This window comes from Vombatus ursinus, unplaced genomic scaffold (genome assembly GCF_900497805.2).
Source record: "Vombatus ursinus unplaced genomic scaffold, bare-nosed wombat genome assembly UNPS02014942.1, whole genome shotgun sequence".
NCBI classification, from domain to species: domain Eukaryota; kingdom Metazoa; phylum Chordata; class Mammalia; order Diprotodontia; family Vombatidae; genus Vombatus; species Vombatus ursinus.
In genome coordinates, this window is record NW_020954720.1 from 22,174,993 (window position 1) to 22,191,723 (window position 16,731).

The 16,731-nt window shown below is 35.1% G+C and overlaps 1 pseudogene; it reads left to right on the forward strand.

The window, feature by feature from the left end:
• LOC114029919 overlaps positions 1-13,940 on the forward strand; it is a 110,725-nt pseudogene extending 96,785 nt beyond the window's left edge.
• The last annotated feature ends 2,791 nt before the right edge of the window (positions 13,941-16,731 follow it).

Here is a 16,731-nt window from a genome sequence, read left to right on the forward strand (position 1 = left end):
TAGCAAATGCTCTTTATGGAAGACTACAAAAAACAGAAATATATCCTTTTCTGGGTCAGAATAAAATGTGTGTGTATACACACACACACACACACATACACACACGCACATGCACACGCACGCGCACGCAGGAGCCCCACACTTATGTAGAATTAGGAGAAAGAAGGGCTCAGCAATAATTATTTCCTGCATTCTTCCTTGGATATTTTAATTTTCTTTCTCAAAGAACAAAGGCTGACAAGGCACCCAAGCTTTCAAAACCTAAATCAAGTGTCCCTTGCACTAAACCACATTGTCTCAATGGATTAAGAGTCTGAAGACCGGAGTTCTTATCTCAGCTTTGAAGCTAACTCATTTAATTGCAGGCCATTTTATCTTTCTGGGCCTTACTTTCCTAGTATGCAAAATGAGGAAATTAGGTTAGGTCATTGAAAAATTCCCTTACTGCTCTAACATTCTAAAATAAACAGCTGCTGACAGTAGACACAACAGCATAAAACTGAATTTTGAAAATTAGTAACAAACTAACAGTATAAAAAGGAAATGCTGGGGCAGCTAGGTGATGCAGTGGATAGAGCACCAGCCCTGGGGGGGGGGGGGGCTGAGGAGGACCTGAGTTCAAATCCGACCTCAGACACATAACACTTACTAGCCGTGTGACCCTGGGCAAGTCATTTAACCCCATTGCCTAGCCAAAAACAAAACAAAACAAAAAACAAAAAGAAAATGCTAAGGAGATTAGAATACTTCCTAAAATTCCAAATTTGAAGTTGAAAGGAACCTTATAGACTATTGTATAAACTGATACCTACAGAGGTTAAGTGATTTGAACCAAGGTACTTAGGCAATCAGTGACTAGGATTTAAACTCAGATGCTTTGAAACCAAATTTATCACCTTTTGCATGATGTAAGGCTGGAAGGTATTTAGAGTTAATATAGCATGTAGAACCAAATAAACATGTAAAAGCAAAGATCAGGAGGCAAGATATTATAATAAATAGCAGGCCAAACACCAAATCAGGGGCCTAGATTCAAAGTCTACCTTTAACACTTATTACATGTGTGAAGGGAAGTTATTTAACTTTCTAAGCCACAATTATCTGAAAACAAGGAGACAATTGCAGTATCTACCTCATAGGACTCACATAAGATTATATATCTATATATCTATCTATATCAATATCTATGTATATCTATGTGTGTATACAAGTCATTTAACCTCTCTCTGCTTCATTTTTTGTCATTCATGAAACTGAGATAATGAAAGCAACCCCCCAAAAGGTTCTTGTGAGGATAAGATTGTATAACATTTGTAAAGTGCTTTGCAAACCTTAAAGTGTTATATAGATACTATTATTATATTGATTTTAAAACTTTGAAACATATCAATGACAGTTATTACTATTTTTGCTCCATTAGTTTTCCCCCACCTCAGAGTTAAACATTGACTTTTCTTTCAATTGCTCTTGATATAACATGATTTTGATTGTTTCCACCATCACAGTCACCCATTTGGACACTGCCATCCAATTTGTCAGTGATTTTAAAATGTGTCATCCTATGTTGTATACAAATTCCAGATATAGTATAATCAATACAGAATACTATTGTGACTATTATTAAAGGGAGACCTTTAGAGAACTGTACATTGTTAATACAACCCCATCAAGATAACATGATTTTATTAGAGCATCCACAATGATACAAAGCTTGACAGTTAACATCCCCAAGCTTTTCACATATGCTGATTTTTTTTTAGGTCTACCCCAATCTAGAGTAATACAATTGCTATTTTAAAACCTAAATGAAGACCACATTTATTCATCATAAATTTAATTAGGTTCGAGATTCCTATTTGACCCACTGTTACATCCTGTTTAGATACTTTTTAATCCCAATTCTGTCATGCCAGTTTTGAGTCATTTGCGAGTTGGTTAAGCATGACCCTCATGTCTTTATCTAAGGTAGTTATAAAAATCTCCAAGAGCACAAGTCTGAGGATAACATCCTGTAGCATCTCATTACAGACACTTGGGATTCCTTCTATCCATTCATCAACAGTCTTTGCCTAGGATAATTAACAACTCCTGACTTAGCTAACTGTATAATTTTTAGTCCATGTTCCTAAATCTTGTTCATGATTATATCATGAGGAATTACTAAATGCTTTATTTAACTCTATAATTACCCTTAGCTTAAATTCACACAACCCTATCACAAAAGAAAATGGTAATCTCTTTGGCATGAATGCTGTTCTCATAGAGCCTACGCTAGGTTTTGGTGGGCACTGCTTGCATTTATAAGTGTTTCTAAACCATTCATTTCATATATCTAAATGATATTTGCAAATTCACCAATCTTTCTAAATTATTTCTTCTTTTTATTTCTAAAAGACATCCTGCTTGCTAATTTCCAGTGTCCCAAGATGTCTCCCATTTCTCCACTCTTCAAGGATTATCAACATTTATTAAATTATTTTCTCTATAATACATCTCAGTGACCTAGAATATACATCATCTTGAGCTTGACAGTTAATAATTTAAATAACTTAGGTTCATTCTTACTAAATTTAACTTATATTGGATTTTAATTCTTCTTTCCTTTTTTTTCAGTATTTTCTGTTTTGAAAGATAATCTTTTTTTTTCAGTGTGTAGAGCCATTGCATTTTGTTACTGTTTTCATATATTAACACATTCATTTAGATACAAAAGAAACTTCCCAACAAATACCTAACTAAGGATGTTGCCTGAAATTATTAGTTTATCAAATGTAAACTAATAGGAAGAATGTACCTTTTTAATGTGACAGGTACTAAAATTAATCACCAAATTTGACTTTGTTTTATTGCTTTTCAGTACTATCTGTATGTATACTGCTTGTATAGATTATTCTTTCTTCAGCTTTCTCCAGTCTATATCTCTTTATACAAACTTCGCCACATTTCTCTGACTGCTTCATATCTGTGATTCCTCATAGTGCAGAAATATTATTTTACATTCATATGGCATAATTTATTCAATCATTCTGTACCCACTAAATACATATTTTGCTTCCAGCTTTTTGATATCAAAAATTCTGGCATGAATATTTTAACATACATGTTCAATTTATTGCCATTCAGAAGGTCCTTGAATATATCATGCCTTTGTTTAAGACTACAAACAATTTAGTTGCTTTTCTAACATAGTTACAAATTAAACCTCCTTTTCCTCATCATTATTATTTACAATATTTTTTAGATTTTATTTTTATCTATCTTGAGCTATCTTTCATATATATATAATCTATATATATACACACACACATATATATACATATATAATTTTTCCTGAGATTTAGATCAACTTTCTAACTTCACCAGCATTAACCTTCTAGTCCACCATGAATTCATAAGAGGCATGGCTACTTTCTTTCAAGTTTACCTTTACTTCACTAATCCTTTTTTTTTTCTTTTTAGTTTTTGTCCAAATACAACTCTTCTCCACATGATGAAAATACCAAGAAGACAATCCAAGAGATAGGCCCCTGGCTACCCCAAATTATAATGAATATGTTTTCAAATTTTTAATCACTTTGAAATTAAGGTCAGTGTCTCATTTATCATTAAATCTCCTTCAGTTCTTAGAAGAAGTTGTCTGCATGTTATAGGCACTTAATAAATGTTACTTGAATTGATATTCCTAATCAATGACTTCGTTGAAAAGGGCCGAAAGGGTGCCTTTAAAATTTAAATTTCCTGTCTGGTTACCACAGTATTTGCATAGTATTTGGAAATAGTGGGCAATAATATGTAAAATAAATATTAAGTGAATAGACTGACCCAAAGAGTTCTAGTTTGTTCTGACTCGAGCCAGTGAGATTTCCATTTAACTACATTCCCTCCAATTCTTTTATCATAGAAGGTTACTAGCTCCACTGAACTGCTGAATTTCTAACAAGATGGAAGTATGAGATGGTGTGTCTTGCTCTTATTTTCCCTTCATCATATCAAAACAAGAAGTAGCAAGGAAAGTAGGGATAAAATTGTGTATCATATAAATCTTCCATAATAATATCACTATATTATTAATAATAGAGCATGTTATGATATGTTCACCATGTTGTTTCCATCTATCAATATACAATTGCCCACATGTGACCTTCCACATTCTGAGCTCCAGATTGAGTGCTACATGATAATTTATGTATTTATTTTTAGTTTTCAACATTCACTTACGTAAGATGTTGAGTTTTAAATTTTCTCCCCCCTTTCACCTCCCCCCCCAGATGGTGTGCAATCTGATATAGGCTCTACTTATACATTCATATTAAGAGTATTTTCCCATTAGTCATGATGTAAAGAACAATTAGAACTAATGGGAGGAACCACAAGAATGAAGCAATAAAACAAAACAACAAAGGAAAACGAAGGCAGATAGTATGCTTCCATCTTCATTCAGACTCCATAGTTCTTTCTCTGGATCTGGATAGCAATTTCCATCGTGAGTCTTTTGGAGTTGTCTTAGATTCTTGCTGGTCCATGTTTTCTTTTACAAGATGACTAACATAGAAATGTTTTGCATGATTGCACATGTATAACCTATATTCATTCAATCACTTATCTTCTCAATGAGTGGAATGGAAGGAGTGGGAGAGAATTACGAAATCAATTTTAAAAATTAATGTTGAAAATTGTTTTTACATATAATTGGGGAAAACAAAATATTGAATAACTGTTTTAAAATAAAGTTAAATTTACTTAGAATGGTCAAACTGCAAGGTCCAGAGAGAGTTGATTAACATTAGATTGAACTTAGCTTGTAAGAAGTTCTAGAATATGAAAGGAACTGAAAATTGACCCTGTCCTAATGAACATTTTGATCAAATTCTAGGATGAAGACATTATTATAAACACTCCTGAAGAAAGGAATAAGGAATTCAATTCAGTTCTCTTTTCCAATTAGTAAGCAAAAGAATCTTTCATGTTGGGCCTATTGAGAGTCGTGATACCCTAGATATCAATAACGTATACATAAATGTTATTGAAAGATAAGGTCATTGAATTAGGACTAGTAAATTCATAGACAGTGGGGGAAATGCCTATTTCAATTCTTGAATACTCTGTTACTTTAGGGGATCTGTGATTTCATTTACATGAGCATTACTTTCACTGTGGCAGAATAACAAAATAATTCAGTCAGTGAGTAAATAAGCATTTACTAATTGCCTACTACATGCCAGACACTGTGGTAAGTGCTGGAATATAAAGAAATGCAAAAGATAACCCTTGTTCTAAAAGAGCTCACCATCCAATGGAGGAAATAATATGCAAGTAAGTATATGCAAAATATACATAATAAATTGGAAATAATATAGAAAATGCACTAGAACTTTAGGGGGAGCAGAAAAGGCTTCCTGTAGAAGGTAGGTTTTTAGCTGGGGCTTGAATGAAACCAAAGAACCCTGAAAGTGGAGATGAGGAGGGAAAGTATGCTAGATATGGGGGACTGACAATAAAAATGCTCATAGTCAGAAATTGGAGTGTCTTATTCAATAAATAGCAAGGATTCCAGTGTTATGGATTGAAGAGTACATGGGGGCAGGGTGGTATATAGTATGAAAAGCAGATAGGTTGTGAAGGGCTTTGAATGCCAGGATACTTCATATATGATCCTGGAGATGTTGAGGAACCACCAGAATTTGTTGAGAATGGGGCAGAGGGATGTTATGATATTCTGATATCTATATTTTGGCATCTGAGTGGAGGCTATACTGGAGAGCTCATATTTAAATTTTTCATATCATTTAAAATTCTTTTTTATTGTTTTGTCTTTACCATATTTTTTGCAAAATATATGTATGCAATATATTGGAGAAATTATGCTAATAGCTGACAATATTTTTAGACTTCCAAATAAGGTAGTTCATCAGCTATCCCTTCTTCATGCTCATGCTGTCAATCATTTTCCAAAAAAAAAAGAAAAAGAAAAAATGGTTTTATTGATTCTTTTTACTTTTAAATTTTAGTCACTATGAGATAGATTCTGATTCCTTGCTTGCCACTTGGGGAACCTTTGTTGTTGTTGTTGTTTTCTTTCTGGTAACAAAGAAAAATAAATAAATAAGCAAAACCAACCAAACAACCCAATGACCACGTCTTACAGTACTTGGAAAATGCTATAAGAAAAGTTTACCACTTAAAAAAGCACAGAGAGGAGGTGCATTTCTTTATCTCATCTCTAAGGCCAAAATTAGTCATAAACATATAGCCCTCAGCTTAATTTTATAATTTTTTCCTGAGTACAATGCTATAATAATTGCAAATACTGTTTTCTAGATTCCCCTTTCTTTATTCTATGTCAGTTCACCTATGTTTTCTTTTCCATATTTCTTAGAATTTCTCATATTTCATACTTGTTACATTGGAATAATATTGGATTTTATCCATATGGCACATCTTAAATTCTCACATTCTTTTATGATCACAAATTTCATCAATGGTATTACTTTTTCTATTTCAGTTTCTTATTGGAGATATTCTGCAGGCTACTGAAATTCCATCATATATCTCTCAGTTGTCTTTTGATCTACCCCAAATATTACTTACTCAGGGACTGTGGTACTCCAGGATAAACCCTGGAGTATCTGGGCATTTTTTTTTCTTTGATAAGGTAGATCTTCTCACCACTGTAGTATTACCTCAACACCACCTTGTAACATGGAACCAACACTGGGTTGCTGAAGGCCATCCCTACATCCATGAGTCCTATCCATTCTTACCATTCTAGAAAGCCTTCAATTATGTTCCTAACATCAAAATGAGTATGTTATTTTGAGGTTCATTTAGCTAAGAATTTCAAGATTCATTCCTGGTACATTATCCATTAGCTGATAAAATATTTGGTAATCCCTCCTTCCCACCATGAATCAAATAATATTTTTAAATGGCTCTCATTCTTATGTTGTCCCTTTTCTTTTCTATGATAGTGGAATTGTACATAAGGGTCCAGATGGTTCTAAAAATCATAGATTTTTAGACTGCTTATACACATCAATTTAATTAAGGGCTTTCAGGGATAATTTATTCTAAATTATACCTGTACAATAATAATCCCATGGAAAACCTGACAAGTGGTGGTTCAACCTTTACTGGAAGACCTCCAGTGAGGAAACCCAGTACCACCTGAACCAGCCCATTCCACTTTTGGATAGCACAGATTTGAAGGGAAGTTTTTCCTTATATAATACATGAACTTTCTCTTTTTTTTGTGATCTTTATCCATTTCTTTTACTACTCTTTCCTTGGACTATACAACATATATAATTCCCACTTCTAGATGATAACTTTTCAAACACTTGAAGATAGAAATTATGTCCTATCAATATCTTCTCTCCTTAAAGTTAAACTAGGGTTTCTTCAACTCATCCTCATATGATAAGATCTCAACCATCCTAATTGTTCTTCTCTACACCTTCATCAGGCTATCAATGCCTTTTAAAATTGTGGCAAGCAACAATGAACACTCTATCCTGGATGTGATCAGACATTGGCAGAGTACAATAGGACTCTCATCTCTCTTGTCCTGGACACCAGGTTTTTGCTTTGTTTTGTTTTAATAAAGCCTAAGATCACTTTATATTTGAGGTTGCTTTATCACACAGTTGAATCATAATGATCTTTAATTACACTAAAATTCCCATATTTTTTTCCAATGAACTTTAGTCAACACATATCTCCCTCATCTTACATTTGTGAATTTGATTTTTAAACTAATAAATGTAAGATTATAGTTGTCCCTATTATATTTTGTTTTAATATCCAAGTTTAATCCAAGTATATAACAAATATGGAAATATTTCCTGCAAATTATGAGCATCACTTTTAATGATTATCCTACCTACAATAACAAATACAATTCTTTAAATAAAGAAAGGACTTAGATGAAAATTCAGTGCCTTTTCTTGAGCTATTGGATATGATGCGACATTTCTATAACCTTTTGATACCAAATACAAAAAAGAGAAGATATAAAAGATAAAAAGAGGGAGAATCATAAAGAACTAAGGGGGATTGTCCAGGCATTTAACTTAGTTATAAGATCAAGAAAGACATGTAGACATATCCATGAAAAGGAACAAAAGAAGAATTCTTCCATGTTTGTCTGTTTTTGTACATGTGTGTGTGTTCCACATATTCTTCCCTACACTTTAGATTTATTTAACTTTCATGAAAGAAAATCTGAACTCCTGCTCCATTAATATTTTGGAAGAACCTGATCTTTAACTATCCTTGAGGATTAAAGATAAATTGAAAACTTCTAAATTCTAAATCTATGCCTGATCTCAATCACATTAAATGGGGGGCAGGGAATCTTCCACTTTAGTTATTTAGTTTTTAAATAGGAGAATTGTCCACTTCATAAAAGAAAATCAGTTCATTAAACCCATTACATGGTACATGACCATTAACAAGAGGCAGCATAGGATAGTGAATTAGTTCCTGGACTAGAAGTTGGGACTCCTGGGTTAAAATTCCACATCAGATTCTTGCTTGTTGCATAATTATGGCACTAAAACTCTCATTTATTTCTCATTTACAAAATGGGATTATTGCAGTATGTACCTCCCAGTGCTTCTGGCTGAATCTTTGGATGGGAGATTTAAAGTGAGAGGGAAGGGTAAATTAGTTGTGGCCCCATTACCAAGAACCAGAAGGGAAAGATGCTCCAACGGATAACAAAAAGTCATGAATGTTCTAACAATATATGATATTCCTAGTAAATTTGCTATTAATATAAAATAGGTAAAATGAAGAGCAGAAAAAGAAATAATGCTGAAAGACAAAGTTGGAATCTATAAAAGAGCTCATCAGTAGAGAATGATTAGGTAGAATTTAATAACAATGAATTTACTAGGAATTTAAAATGTATATGCACTTTTAAAAATCAACTACATAAGAATATTATAAATTACATATAAATCTACAGTCTGATATGACAGTAATAAAGCTCAATTTGTCTTGGGCATTAATAAGCATAATATTCATAATGAAGGATCCTATAGAACCCTCTTCATCTACCCTATGCTAACCACTTCCAGGACACTGTGTTCAGTTCTTTGAATTACATTTTAGGAAGGATAATGCCAAATTGGATTAGATCCAGAGAAAAGTAACCAGAAAAGATGAGGCTGGAATCTATGTCATGCAAGGATCAATTGAAAAACTAAGGATGTTTAGCTTGGTAATGATGTCTTAAAGGGAGCACAAAAAATGCCTTTAGTATTTGAAAGTCTATTATATGCAAGAGAGACTTGATTTGTTCTGGTTGACCCTGGAGGGAAGATTAGGAAACAAAAATGCCAAAGGTTCAGAGAGATAGATTTCAACTCGATGTAAAACCAAAGGATTCCTGAAAATTGGAGCCCAGGTAAAAGTCTGAATACATAGATTCATGCGTCTAGAGATCTTCAAGCAACTGTGAAAGAGCAATAGAGTTGCTATACAACACAATACAATTCCCTCCTCTACAAGATGGTATCCCTTTTCTTTTGACCTATTCAAAATGATCTGTAAGTTCCTGCATCATTCTGAGTTTCTATCATTGTATGATATTATGGGCATAAATCTTATCATTTCCACAAAATCATTTGGTTTGTATGTGAGACATTATTATCTACTATCCCTAGTTTTACCTCTGGAACCCTTATGAATGGAATTCACAGAAATACTGCAATAATATTTTTTTTTTACAGTGGCAATGTGTAATCATCAATAATAGTTCTTGGCCAAAGAGTTTTACAAATATATTTTTCAGTTCCTTTGGAATTCCTTTGATGTTGCTATTTTAGCTAAGTTGTTTCTTTATATTTAATTCCTTTCGAAGGTCCTATGAACTTAGCATATTTGATGTATTAAATCTAATCTGTCTACTTCAAAAGGAGCCCTTTTGCATTGGGAATCGTCCTGACTTTTTCTTCAACAAAGACTAAAACAAATGATTCATGAAGTTCTTTTACTATTTTCCATTCATCCTGGAGCTCATCTTTTTTGCATTATGATCATCAAGTGGTCCCCCAAAGTGTTTAGGAAAGATAACTACAATTTTTCAGATGAGTTATTTTACTATTATCAATATTCCCTTTCCCTCCAATTCAAATAATAATGATTTCATAATCTTATAAAGAAAGTCAGAATTTGTATGGTAGGCAAGTAATTGCTTGCGAGGGTGTTTGTTAATAAATCTTCTTGGGTCATGTGATGTTTTGCAATTTGAGATAATTGAACAAATATCTGTCCCAAACTTGTGCCTTCAGGCTGTGTAGTCCAACTTATTCATTAAATTAAATTTGGAATTGAATGGTTGCTGCTTGGGGTTTCCATTTTTGTACAAATATTTATCATGAGATTAGGCAATACATATTCAATGGCTTTATTTTATTATCAATAAGTCAATAACATGCTGTGCTTTGTCAACCTTTTTAATAAGCCATTTCTAATGTTTCATGCAATATACTATTCTAACACAAGAATTCAAAACATGCTACAGGCAATTAAAGCAAGAGGCTTTGGTTAGGAGTGTGTGGAGGAGGAAGGCAGGGAGGGAAGATAAGATGTCTTACCATGATTAAGGTTCTCAACATTTCTCCAAGTTTAAAATATGATTACTTCAAAACTTATAGTATTAGTATCCCTCCTATAGGTAAGGTGTTCAGTGATGAACTTGAGTGCATTTAACTTGCACTTGGCAGCTTCTCAAATCACTCACAATTCTCCAAACATCAGTATCACAGGCATTTTTAAAATTTGCTTTCCAGGCTTTAGCCAATCACCATAAACTATAATCAATTTTAAATAGTCATACAGAGCAAAATGAAAGCAAAATTGCATCATAATTTACTATGTGGTCTGTGAAGAAAGACCAAATGAATAAATAATATATTTTGCCTGTGTTATTGCATGCTCTTGGAAAAACAACATATAGAGTTTGTCCATGAGAAAGTATATCTAGGACAGATTGGACAAAAATGATTTGGGTGTAGATTTAAAAGGAGAAAGAAATGGGGATGGTTTACCTTCAGGAAACTGTAAAACTTATCTAATTATCATGAATTTCTACCTGACAAAAACCACTTAAAAAAATACTCTTCTGATGGCAACAAGACATAAAACATATACATTTTTTCTGAAGATTTGGAAATGAATATCATCACTCAGCAGCCAATGGAAAAGCATGCGGTGGTTATAGGATGGCCATAGTATATAACAAATGGAATACTTTGAAAAAGTTAAAAACTAAAAGATGTCTTCAGGGGAAAATAGGATAGGAAAATAAAGTAATTGATGACAGATAAAGACAAGGAATAATACACTACCCAAGTGATCCACTGGTATCCTTGTGACATATTGAAGGTTGCAACTTAGTGAGTAGATCTCTTATGGCAAATTTATAGAAGGACATGGACAAGAGTCACAGAGTTGGGAAGCCATAGAGTGGTCTCAGTGTACATTATTGGAGGAAAGATTCAAAACAATGAGTTCACAGATCCATTTGACTATTTGAATTTGTCTGTGAAGACAAGTCAGAACATTTCCACCTCAAGGTTGAATAACTGGTCCTCTGTTTCCAAGAATAGCATCTTTTTTAAACACAACTACCTTTCCTAGGTGTTTGTTTATTCTTATAGCACACCTTTATGGAATTTTCCCAGGAAGATTTATTATATATTGTTTCTTTGACTCTTACAATGCCTGGGAAATACATAGAAAGATAAAATTTTTTTAAAGAATTTACTATGTATGTGTTATGCGATGAGGATGCAAATAAAAGCAACAAAAAACCAATCCCTACTCCAAAGAAACTTATATTCTAATTTAACATATAAAAGGAAGCTAGAAAGTGGGAGAGGGCAAAAGGGGGATCTTCATGGGGAAAAGGTTAAAAAATCCTGAGAATCAGAATTATTTCAGGGACAGCAATGAGCATGGATGGCCTAGACTTTTCATAAAACAGTAGTGCGGGGCAGGAACTCACCAATCACAGGAGGAGCCAAAGGCGTAGAGACATTTTAAGGGTGAGAAAATTATTGATACAGAAGTTAAAGAGACTGCAGAATCAGTAGATTGTAATCCACTTCCCTCACTTTCCAAGAAAATAAGCTCACTGAAAATACATGGCGGACATAAGGGGAGCCAAGATGGTAATGGAGAGAAGCATGCAGCCAAGATCTCCCAAATTCCCATCCAAACAACTCTAAAATAACACCTCAACTCAAATTCTGGAGCAGCAGATACAACAAAATATCAAGTGAAACAATTTTCCAGCATAAGGTCAGCCAGGAGGAAAGATCTGCCTTACCAGGTCAGTGGTCATAAATGGAGATAGGAAAGACTGAGTCGGGCAGGCCTCAAAGCTATGCAAATTAGCAGGCCTTGGAGACAGCTACATTGCCAGCAACAGCAGCAGATTTGGAGGTCACAGTCCATGGAAGGAACAAAGTTGAGGGTGGAGGGAGGAAAGGTTTAGACAATTGGTCAGAAGGGGATTGCAGAAGGCCTTTGCTGGTGCTAGGTTCATGACTCTGTTACATTGCCCAAATACAGTTCTGGGTCACAGTTCCAAGGCCAAAAGGAGAAATAGAACTTGAGGCCACAGGGAAGCAGGGACACTGTGGGATTCCAGAGTGGAGAGGAGTGCTTGTTATCACTGAAAGGGGAATAGGGATCTTGGACTAAATTCCAAGACTGGAGGAAGCACCAGCAATTGTGGCTACAGGAGAATGAGGGACCTGGTCTCAATCTAGGGCCAGGATGACCACTAGCACTGGTGGCTATAGGGGAATAAAGTCTTTTCTTGGGTAAAGACCAAAGCACAGGCCAGGAGAGCAGTAGCCATACCTCTTCTTAGTTTGTACCACCTTGGAAGCACCAAAAACCTACATACTCTCAGAGCCGGCTCTGAAAAGAACAACATGAAAGGCATGGGGTAGTGTCCCCTCAACCCTAGGAGCAGACTCAAACTTTAAAATAAAGTTAAAAGTCAATAAATAGGCTGGAAAAATAAGCAAGCAAACAAAAACAAAACTTGACCATAAAAAATTACTGTTGTTATTGTTGTTTTTGTTGATCCTTTGTTTTCAAAGAGAACCAATGACATCAAGAGGGTGATGTTTTAAATTGAGTATGAATTGGCTTTGAGTGAGGGATTGAATTGCAGGATCATACTCAGTTTTTCTGGGTAGGTGATTCTTGGTGGTAATCCTAGTGCCCAAGCTTCAGGGGTTTCATGCAGCTGTTTTCAAAGATACTTCTAGGAATCTGTAAATTTTCAGTTCTTTCAAGGTGGTATGATCTATGGAGAGGTGTTTACTACTCTTCTGGCCTGTGATCTGGTCTGTGAGTGACCACAAGTGCTCTTTTCTGCCCTGAAACTGTGAGGAAGGTGCCTCCCTCTACTGCTTCTGTAACTCTGCTATGTTAATAGCAGAGTTAATGCTCCTCCTTGCCCTGTGACTGCCACCCAGGAATAAGACCTAGATCCTAGTATGGGCAAAGCAACAGAGTCTTGCCTCAGTGCTAGCAAAAAGACCCCTGTAATCTCCTTCTGAGCAGTTGTTCTACCCCCTTACCTCCTGTGTGCTGAGAGCCCTGGAAGCAGCCACTGCTGGTGCTGCTTAGGTCACTCCCAAGGGGCTGTGTTGGAGTGGCTTGTACTGGACTACTCTCCACTCTCACCCAGGTACAACAGACCGTTCATGCTGACCTTCCAAGTTGTCTTTGGCATCTGTGGGCTGAAAGGTCTGGGAACCACTACTGTTGTCAGTGATTCCATTGCCCCAAAGCCTGCTCCTGGTTTGCTGGTCCCTGGTCTGAGCTGGTACGGCCTGCACTGGACTGTGCTCCTCTCTCACCCTGGTGCAACTGACCTTTCCTGTTCACTTTCTAAGTTGTCTTCAACTTGAAAATTGTTTCACTTTGACTTTTTGTGGGTTCTGCTGCTCTAGAATTTGTTTAGAGTTATTTTTAAAGGTATTTGGAGGGGTTTGAGGAAGAGTTCAGGCAATTCCCTGCCTCTACTTAGTTATCTTGGCTCTGTCTCTACCAAAACAGTAATTGTACTACAATCATGCTAAGACAAAAGTATCAGAGTCCAAGATCATAATATCTTAAGTACTCCTTGGGAGAGAGATGTGAGTGTGGGCATAGCCTACAGCTCAATTTTTCAAAATCATAGATACATGAGCTTGAAGATAATTCAAATTCTAGTGATGCCACTTACTAGTGGTATTACTACTGTTTATCCTTGGACAAGTCATTTGAACTTTTTGGCCTCATTTTTAAGATCTGTAAAATCCAGAGTATTAGATTAGATGGTTTCTAATGCCCCTTTTAAATATTAACATTCTATAATTTTATAAATTGTGAGTCCTCAAAAACAGGCACTTTGCTATTTGTTTGTTTGTTTGTTTGCTCTTAATCGTAAACCCCAAATGCCTTCAAAGAACTCAAGATTTCTAATGCATTTGAAGATTACTTCAAGATGAAGACTCTTCTTAAGGAGTATCAGTGAAAACTGAAAAAAAAAAAGGTAGGCAATCTGTTACATGTATGTTTCTTATATTGATGATTAAAATAGGATAGTTTGTTCCAGGGAGTATAAGGAGAAGAATCCCTATTTGAACTTAATCTAGTCATTAAACTCTGACTTCGTTGCAATTTTTGTCAGGTAGAAGTAATGTAGTTGATAAAATAAAGCTCAAAAATGCTGAATGTGATTCTTTAGCTTGAAACAAATTGACCTCCCTGGACTCTACCTCTAACAATAGAAAATTTTATTTAGACAGTTCTAACATTGCTTCTTTCTTACAGCAAACTCTGGGAAAAAGGTATGTGTAAAAGAGAAGCCCTCATTTACCTTTTACAATAATCACCAAAGCAACTCTAAAAGCCACTGTTCCTATTTTCAAAGAACATCCACATCTTCAATTTAAAAGCATAAATCCCAAGTGATTGAGAGAGCCTAGAATAGCAAACTGAGTTCCAATGGTTTTCTAAGCTTTTTTCCTTTGGGAACCAATAGTCAATTCTACCAGAATAAGACATACTTTGGGTGAATTTCCATTTTTATCTTTAACAGGCTATCATTTCTCAGACACCTACATAAAAGCAGTGCATTGGGCAGTCACACAAGGGATGTTTTTGTAGGAGCAAAGCATTACTTTAAATAACTCTGAGATGTAAAGTTAAAAGACAGTGTTCCAGTGTATATATGAAGTCTTAAAGGAAATGATTTTATATCTTGAAGAAGTCTTCTCAACCATACTCCCTGAGCTATCAGTCTCCATCAGAAGAATTTCTAAATATAAAACATAAAGATAGATGGTGACTTACATGAGTCAGATATGCAGAAAATAAAGGCTAACTCATTTTAAAGGATGTTTTCCCTTCGTGTTCATTTATTAATCTAATTTTACCACCACTCTCTTTTTACACTACAGCCATATTTTGATAATTCCTATTTCCATTTCTTGGACCAGGTAAGTGTGCAATTCAAAATTCCCCATCTCTCCCAACTGGTACAACTTAATAACTTAATCAAATAAGCTTTCTTTTGAGTACCTTGTTTCTGGGATAGTTCAGATTACAGTTCTCTATAAAGAAAAGTTTTGGGTGGAGTTCAGACAGAAGAGGAAGATGAGGGAGTTGGTGAGATCCTGAGTATCCAAAGCTGAGTTAAAAGCCTGATGAGATGTTTTCCTGGAGGTGTGGTTGGGGGAATTATGTTCAGTGGAGTTCAAAGCAAGCAGAGTTGCTGATAGAAATTAGAGACAATATTTGTAATGTTTTTAACCCAGTGTCTGCCACATATGAGGAGCTTAATAAATGCCTATTTCCTTTCTTCCTTCTTTTCCTGACATCTTGCTGAGAGGCATGAGATGATGCAGCAACTCTTATTAGTACTTTTTATGACTAGGGAGTTTTGCACAACTAGACTGATTCAGTCACCAGTCTTCTTCAGCAATATTTTCCAATAAGGAGAAAATTGGAAGCCTCCCAAACACTAAGCTAGCTCTGGCAATGACATCAACCTCATCATCTATGTGGCTAACTCATTTTAAAGATGTTTCACATATGTGAAAAGTATACTACCAAAGTATCCATAGCTATCAAAATTGATCTATTTTCTGTAATCAATAGTTCCAAGCATGGATGGTACAGGGCTGGCTGAGGGGTAAACTATTTTCTTGGTGTTGTTAGGTCAAAATTACCACAAGCAGCAAAGAATTGATCAATACGTTGTCTCATCTCAGTCTCAGAGGCTGCATTGAGTGCACAATCATTTGTAAGCAAAAAAAAGTCATGTACAACTCTCCATCCACTTTAGTCTTGGCTTGTAGTCTTTTTAAGTTAAATAATTTATAGTCAGTTCAGTAGCTGACCTTGATGCCTTTTTTTATCCTAGTTGAAGGTACCTGATAACACGGCTGAAAACATCATTCTAAAAGGCATAAGAGCAAACACACAGCCCTAATTCATTCCACTGGTGACTAGGAAACCATAAAACATCAACCATTATCCAGAACCCATGCAAGTATGCCATAATGAAACTCATATACAATAATGATGAACTTCTCTGGGAACCAAATTTTAACATGATCTTCCCCAACTCCTCATAACTGACACCATCAAAGGTCTTGGTCAGGTGGACAAACATTGTGTAAAGGCCTCTGTTTTGCTCCTAGCATTTCTTAT